Genomic DNA, 8,593 nt, shown 5'->3' with positions numbered 1-8,593 from the left:
AAGTTGATCTTGATGTAGTCTCTAGATGGTCCAGGTAGTCTCTGTATGTGATCTATCATCAGTCTTGTCTGGATGCTACAGTCTCTGTTCTTTTCACCTCTGTATTTAATATTTGAAAGTCATCATGCTCATTTTCTTAAAGAATATGGTATATTGCTACAAAATGCACCAAGACAGAACCGTACTGACATCCACAGCAAGACCTGCACAGAACACAGAAATCGTTTTGCTCCTTTTGATCAGGGGTGCAGCACCCCAAGAGGTAAGGCACACCGTGCTTACAGCTGCTGCTGTAGCTTCTTTTTGGCTAAATGGGCTGTACACGCCTCAAGGGAAAATAGCCAAAGTTTTTACAAACCTCTTCTCTGTCTTGGCTTACAACACTTCTTTCTATGGAAACTGCCACAGTGTATGGTCACACTCTAGACAAGAAAGCACCAAACTCCTGCTGGTTTACAGCCCCTGAGGAGAGGCACCACCTCAGACAGTGCAGAGGAACAGTTAAACAGGGGCACAGCAAAACAACACAGCATTCACACCTGTGAGCATACGAGCTCACTATAGCAGATACATGTTCCAGTGGGACAGATGCCAGGCATAAAGTGGACTGATTTGTTTTGAAGATCACAGATTGCACTGATAAACATATACCTGTCAATAATCTGGGAAAAAATGGGCTTTGGAAGAGGAGAATTTAGCTCAAGTTAAATTCTTGCTTCAGTTCACAGGTTAGAATTTTATTGTACTTCAAATGCTATTTCATATGAACAAAAATACCTTGTACAGAACCCAGGAAGGTTCACACTGAGGTCAGGAAATCCTGTGCCATTAGAAATGGATAAACTCAACTTTCCCTTGCTTTACAGTTGTGTGATCCAATATCAGTATTGAAAGAGAGGCTAAGAAACTTTTCTTTTCTGTCTGACTTTGTACAAGCAACATCTAAACTTCTTTTTTCTAATATGTGAAATGAAAACACTTACATATCTTCACTGCAAAGTACCTAAAGAACAGTGGATGTGAAGAGCTTCATGGATGTGCAATCAAAGGAAAAAACCCAAGACTTAGACTGAAGCCTTATGCACCACCTTGGCATGTGGAGAGGACCATGTAGTTCATTGACAAGAGGGGCAAAAACTGGGATCCAGTCGTTCATTCAGCAATTAAAATTGCTGCTGAGGAAGAGGCATTTCTCCAAAGCCATTAAAAATTATAGCATGCATAGTTTTCATTCAGCATAATATGAGGTGCTCCTGATCTCCTTGACTCCCATGCACATATTCTTTTTGTGCTTCTGTTCAATGTGCCTCAACCCCTCATAATCTAGATATTTTTAATTCTTTTTAAGCAAAAGTTACAGTTAAACAGAGATTAATAGCATGAAAATTTTCATGTGTTTAATGGTCATAAGGAGAAGTCTTTTACAGAGTCTAAACAAGACTAATTAATAAGTAAATGTAATTCAATATTCTTTGCTTCAGCTAGACCATCTCAAGTATCACAACAAATACCTTTAAGAAAGAGGCTTCATACTATTCCACCACTTCTAAATGGTGGGTACTGCTCAAGAAAGTCTCTCCATAAGTTATTTCCCTAGCTGGATTTCCATATGTCATATGCTTAGAAGAAGAAAGGAGAATTTTTGCCATCCTTCTGTTTGAGTAAATCCCTGTGAATCTCTTTTGTCTGCTTGGATTGCCAAGAAGAAGCATTGAATCTCCTCAGCAGTGTTTTAGTTGGCTCTGTGAGAACATGCTCTCATCACTCCCCTTCATTCTCTAATGTATCTTTCCAAAATCATAATGCCTATTTCTCTAATTACTTTATTTGGCAGCCTGAAAATAAGGGTAATTACAATGTTCTCTATTAGCTTGTAAGGAGGACAGAGGACTAGATCATTTGGAGGAAGGAAAACTCAGACCAGTAGGTCCTGGTTATACTCAAATAGGAATTTCCAGAGGAAATGTGTGGCTGTTTATGAAGGACTTTGAGAGTAATTTTCCTTTAAACCAATACTGAACCAATACAAGACAACAGAGGCACAGTGACAATGCCACATTCCCAAATGAGATGTTGAACAAATGTCTTTACCACATGTGGTCATTAAAGATTTGATGTCAAGATGAAAGGTGTTAACCTTGGAAACCTGGCCGGACTCCAACACAGGTAATTACATTCTGCCTTCCTGAGCAGTTCTCTGTAGAGTTCCAGCTGGACATTTCAGCCCTTGAACCGTTACACAGCCTTGCTCAAGAAAAGGACTGTACAACTCAACAATATTCTGTGCCAACAACTCATATTATGGAGATGTAAACCTTAGAGTGGCAGCTAATCATGCCACAGAAAAGTTATTTGGGTTACTGTGCATCACTGCAGCCCTTTTATACCCAAAGCAGCTCTAGGAATGCCATGAAACCTACAGTGCACATAACTTTTGTGGGACAGACCTTCTGAAAAGGAAAAAATATTGTACCTTCACTCACAGATGAAGGTACACAGGTCTTGCTTTGGAAGAAGCTCATAGAGACAGGCGAGGGTTGCTGTTCTACTGGAATTGTTCAAGTTTGCACTGTGTCACTGTTTCTCATGGAAGCAGTCCTGCTTGGATCTGTGAGTTGTGGGAAAACTTTGCAGTCTCATAACACCACTACCAACTGTGAACATAGCATTTGCAGCCTGGCTGCTGGATGCTAACAGCACATTAAGTGCTGCGGCACTGAGACCTGCTCTGCAAGCAGAGCATTTACAGTTCCAGACACCCTTGTATGGGAGGATTCCCTAGAGGCAGATCTACATGGCTGGGCAGATGCTCCCTTCTACCTGTGTCCCTGGGTACATACCCTGGCCCCACACTGTCTCCTTTCCAGGAGGGGTGTGCATGCACAGCCACCCCCCACACGCACTAATTTCCTTTGCAAGGGTGTCAGGGCATGCCTGGGGGTGGGAGCTGGGCTGCACCCTGAGGGGTGCCAGTGGGTTTGGTGTGGGACCAGGGCAGTACTGAACTGCAGCTGCTGATACCATTGCCTGCTTTCAGAGGGCAAGCAGAAAGCAGCACTGAGGGTATTTTGCATGAGTTTCCCAAGTGTTGATGAGATTATTATTACCATATGCATCTTTTCCTTACAAAAGGGAATCATATTTTAGCTCAAGCAGACAGGATTCCTGAGAGTCCCATACTGAAAAATATAGGCTACATGCAAAAAACCCCAGTGCAGAGACTTACTGAAGCCTGTCACACACTGATTTAAATGCAAGTGACTTCAAGGGCTGCACTCTCAGACGTATCACAGGAAATTGTTGTAAAAGGGAAATTATTGACCATCTTATGGATACAAGAGTAGATAGAAATAAATCCTTATTTATGCAAAAACCTCTAAGCCTACCTGATCTCATATTGATGACCATTCTATCTTAGATTCATTTTTTAAGACCTTTAATAAAATTGTGCAATAACCAGAGCTAAGGATGATAGCCTATGTTAAGTTTCTGACACTGCAAAGAACAACGTGGATCATATTCAGAAATTTTCCCAGTGCTCAACATGCCACTTATCAAATTCCCTTCAAGCATTCATCACACCCAGGCAAATAATTTATTCTTCCCCACAGAAGCTTTGTGTTTGATCACAATGACAACTTACTGCTTCTGCTCTGCATCAAATACATTATGGAGCTTCACACCCCAGAGCAAGAGCTACATCACATTGAGGAAACCTATTGAGGTGACCATCCATTCCTGCAGTCCTTGCACACAATTACATCTCACGAACTCACAAAGATTTAGTTATGTCAACATGGTCTGCAGAACCAAGACCACGCTTTTAAAAAATGAGTTGTTAATCCCAAAAAGGACTAACATATTAGGAGATAACCAAATGCCTAGCTCAAGATTGTTACAAGCAAGGCATTTTGATTATAAACTACATTTTTATCATTTAGGAGTCACCTGTCCTGCAAATACACATGCACTAATACTTTGTCTATGAAATCCCTGGGAAACCACAAACAAGTTTTAGAATCTGCTGATCAGGGTAAGTAGTCTGTCAGAATAGCTTTAGCAAATAAAAGAAATGCAAAATACCAAAACATACCTAGAGGAGAGAGTCTCCTGGCTGAGTAGGGTTGTAGGCTGAGACCCAAAGAGCTGGTAATTTGGGATGGAATAGCTTTTACAAATCAATCAGTGCAGAAAGCCAACATCACACCAGTTACACATTTACCAGGCAGTGTTTGACAGCAAGAAACAAGCTACAGCACAGAAAATTTCTGTGTATTTTAAGCCTCCATCCCAAACTGACTCCTCATACAATTCATCTGCAGGCTGTAATTTACTAAATCCATCTGTTGTTCCTACAGCTCGCTTTCTGGAAATTCTGCATTTCAAGGGTCTGCTTGTTAGAGAAGGTCAAAGAGTAAAGCAGGCCCTTTCATTTTAAGTGACTTGAAAGAAAGGAAAGGAAATTTATATTTAGAAATAGCAATGATTAACTAGGGGAAATATATTAGAGTATTAAAATAAACGACATAGAATAGCTCTTACTTTCAATTAGGCTGACTTTACTTCAAGAAAAATATTTATATACAAATATAAAAGCTGGGGAATGTTAACCTATACTAAGATGAAAGCATCTCATAACATAATTCATGTTTAGCCATTAAAATGGGGGATCACATTTTTACATACTTTTTCTTCTTGTCCTTCTAAAGTCTCTGCTTCTGTACTTTCTTCTCTAATCACCAACTTTTCACAGCTTCTCTTTGTTAGCAAACCGCCTATGGCAACTGCACACCTTCCACATCTCCATAGCCTTCACAAAGGCACCATCTGATGCAACTGCATCATTCTGGATCAGAACAGATTCACCACAGAATTAAGGAAATAAACTCACATACAGCCTAAAACTGAAGGTCTCAAGAGCTAAAGTCTGGACCAGGGTCCACCAAGATGTCCTCTGTATTCCTGACTGTATTCAGGGCTTCTGTTTTCAGCCCACTTATTGAACGATATAAAGAACACAAAAGCCGCTTAAAACAAACAGAGGAGAGCTGTAGGTATCTCCTGAGCACACAAGTGAAGTGCTGGTGATGCAGTGCAGAGCCACACAGGACAGCTCCAGTCACCCCAAGAGCCCCAGGGAGTGTGTCCAGCCCCTGGGGATAACACTCAAGCTCGTTTAAACCACTGAGCTCACTCACCACTGATGCTGTAGCCATCATCAGAGAGAAAGAAGGGAGCTCTGAGACCCCTCCCGAAATCCTGTGCAGCTGATGCTGTAGGTGCCAGGTGTTCACTTCCACCTGATGAGTTAAAGGTGTGGCACAGCTCCAGAGGTACTTCAGGGCCATGGTAGGGACCATGGTAACAGCCTTAAAGGAGGCAATGACTAACACCATACAAAGCAGATACTGGGGGGAAAACACAATTCACACAGCTGGACTCCAACCAGGAGACTAAAATCACCCTCTCTATGAGTGCAAAAGTCTCCCAGGACCCTTACTGGCATGAGCGGTAGGCTGTCAGTCTAAAACACATCCTAAGCTCGGGTATGCTAACATCATGCGAGAACACAGGTTCAGTCCTGACTCAGAAGAACCAGTGTCACCTACTGAGTCACCAAAACCACCTCTTGCAGCATAGGTTTCCTTGGAGTCCCCTTTGTAAGCCCTGCTTAGGCCTGACCCTGTTTTGCCTGTAAGATTTAACACCATGGGAGTCAAAAGTCATATGATGAAATGAGCTGCAGTTTGTTTGTTTTCTATGGGGCTCTCCCTCCCTCCAACAGCAGCCCTACCAAAAGGCCTTTGTCTAAGGAGTAGAATAAGGAGCACAACACAGTGTTTGCATTTACTTATGGAAGAGCTACACCAGCAGCTCCTCTCAAGCCTCTGAAGTCAGCTCCAGTACAGTTACTTGGCCTAAGTTCATCTAAACTAAATGGGCTGACTTGGTTCAAATGTGTTGCAACACCAAATGATAAAATTTGGGGTGGGGGGGGAAGACTAGTGATGACACATGTATTTAACACTGCATGTCTCCTCTTTCCAGATTAGGAGGAGCTGGCAAGCTTCAGTCTGCACACATGCCAGCAGCGGATGTCGGCACATATACAACACTTTTCAGAACAACATACTGTTGAAACATGTAGTTCAACTCCAAGGCACCCCTTCTATTCAGTTAGCCCAAAACAGCTATTAGAATTGTCTTGCTTAATATGGTAGGATTTGTAGCACAGCTTTTAATGCTGCTTTAATCTGGTTTCTTTATAGCCACTTCAGAAACACTGAGAAGTCAGTAGGAGCAGCCCTGCTGTGCTTTGCACAAGGTCCCCCACACCCATTTGAGCTGGGGGAAGTAACAAACCTGTTGGCAAGAGGGAAATATCAAGGATAGGGGGGGTGTCATAAATGATACAGGAATATAATCCTCTCTTCCGCTTTTACGTGTCCTCACTTTCATTTTTCAGTCTGAAGCACAAAAAAGCACGATGCTGATGCTGACAAGCTCACCTTGGTTCATTGTCAGAGTGTCTTGAGAAAGTCATCAGTAAAGATCTGAAAGAAGTAATGTCTGCAAAATAAATAAAAACATATTCCAAGTTGGAAATGAAGTGTTCTGCATTCATCAACAGAAAGCTCTGCCCTGATGACTTCCGATTTTAAAATAAGTTCAGTTCTTTCCTCCTTTTTCTTTCAGAAATTTTGGTGTGAACATTTATAAATTCAGCATCCCCCTTAATCCCATGTTCTTTTTCCTGCTTCATTTTCCACTTCATCTCTTCAATTATTTTATTCTTTGTCACAATCAATCTCTAACAATCTTTAAAAAAAAAACAAAGTGCAGAAAAAAACCCATCTTTTGGTGTGGGACTGGAGTGATGCTGGATGTATCAGAAGTGGCCAATATACCCCACGTCACATGGGTCAATTTTAGACATTGGAATAATTTTCCTTTAGTTTCTGATCTGGCCACTCTATCCCACCACCATTATCCCACCACCATTATCCACAATTTCCCTTTAGTCTCACTTTCTAGGAGCTGCTTCCATTTCACTCCCCTTTTCTTTCTGCATGGCTCTGGCACTGGGGAGGAGTTGGTCAGACTGCAAAGACTCAGGGAGGGCTTCCTGCCATGGGACTCAAACGGGTGTTCATGTAAGGCAGGAGCCGCCAAAGCCTCCAGCTCTGTTCTGCAGAAGTTTGATGTGCTAATGTGAGGATTACAGAGAGAGCTGCGGCCAACCCTTTCTCCTTTTCCTTAGCAGCACCTGTCCCTGCAGGTACCTCTTGGTGAAGCAGCCTCTGGTTTGGGTCTTGTGCCTTTTACTCTCCTCTCAAGCATCCAGAGACAGCAGTTTTCCATTCAGATGTCCCAGGTCACCACAACTAAAACCAGTTTCACTGTCTGCCACTCACTTCAGCAGTTCATTGCTGCCATCCAGCCCCCTTGTCATCAATGATCCTCATTCTCATCTACCTAACCCAGGTTTTTCCCAATTATTCTTAAAATTTCAAAATTAATCATAGAATCACAGAATTATCAAGGTTGGAAAATACTTCCATGATTATTGAGAACAACTTTCAACTGAATACTGCCATGCACACTAAATCATATTCCACAGTACCACGTTAACTTGGTTTTTTGAACACTGCCAGGAATGGTGACTCCACCACTTCCCTCCACTAACTCTTTTAACACCAGAGCTGTCCTTTAGAAATGAGCTCATTCAGGCAAAAGCAAGCTGGGGAGCGCCTATGTGGGAAATTACACTGCCCTGTCTGATGGAACACTGTTGGTGGGAGATACACAACAAGGGAAGAAGCAGTTGGAAGATGGGGCTGGATCACCACCTCTTAACCAGGCTCACCTGCAGCCTGGACAGCACGTCTGAGCAGAGCCTGAGCTAAAAGAACAATATTTGGATTTCTCCTGTACTTTGGTCCATCCAATGTTCAAACAGGAATTCCAGAACAAAGTGTACTCTATGTGAATTGTAGCAAATGCATAGCAAGAGGCTATTTCCACTGGGTTGTAAGGATTTGCTTAAAATGTAAAGGATGCTTTCAGAGAAAAAAGGAGCTCTGTACCTTGGTTTGGTAAAAAAATCAAGTTTTATAGACCCAAAAATCAACATACTTTTCCCTATAGTTTACAGGAAAATGGTTGTGGAAGAAATGAGTGTGATTCTGCAAATCTGTCTTCATGGATCCTTTTAATTTAGAGGCATGAGTAATTGGAGCAGGGACTCCTTGGATGATTGTGTGACCACAGGATGCAGCCCTGGAAAAGTGTTTTTGTAAACAAATAAACATGTTCCTTCCTGTTTGAAACTCAGATCTTTCAGCATTGGGCAAGCGCCTGAGAACCTGACAGTGAGAGTAATAAGAAATATTACATGCAATGCCAGTTGCTTGGTCCAGTTCCAACAGCAAGAGGTGGACAAAAATAGATTAGTCTTTTAAAGTCCTTCAATAATGTGAAGTGCTATTGGTATCAGGAGCAAAGAAAAGACTTGTTAAGTGAAAATTGCCTGAAGAGATGATCTTACAACCTGACAAAATCAGAACAGAGGGTAAAAAACCAAAAATTGGGA

Source organism: Corvus hawaiiensis, chromosome 15, assembly GCF_020740725.1.
Source record: "Corvus hawaiiensis isolate bCorHaw1 chromosome 15, bCorHaw1.pri.cur, whole genome shotgun sequence".
NCBI lineage: Eukaryota > Metazoa > Chordata > Aves > Passeriformes > Corvidae > Corvus > Corvus hawaiiensis.
Note: the sequence above shows the minus strand (reverse complement) of the source record.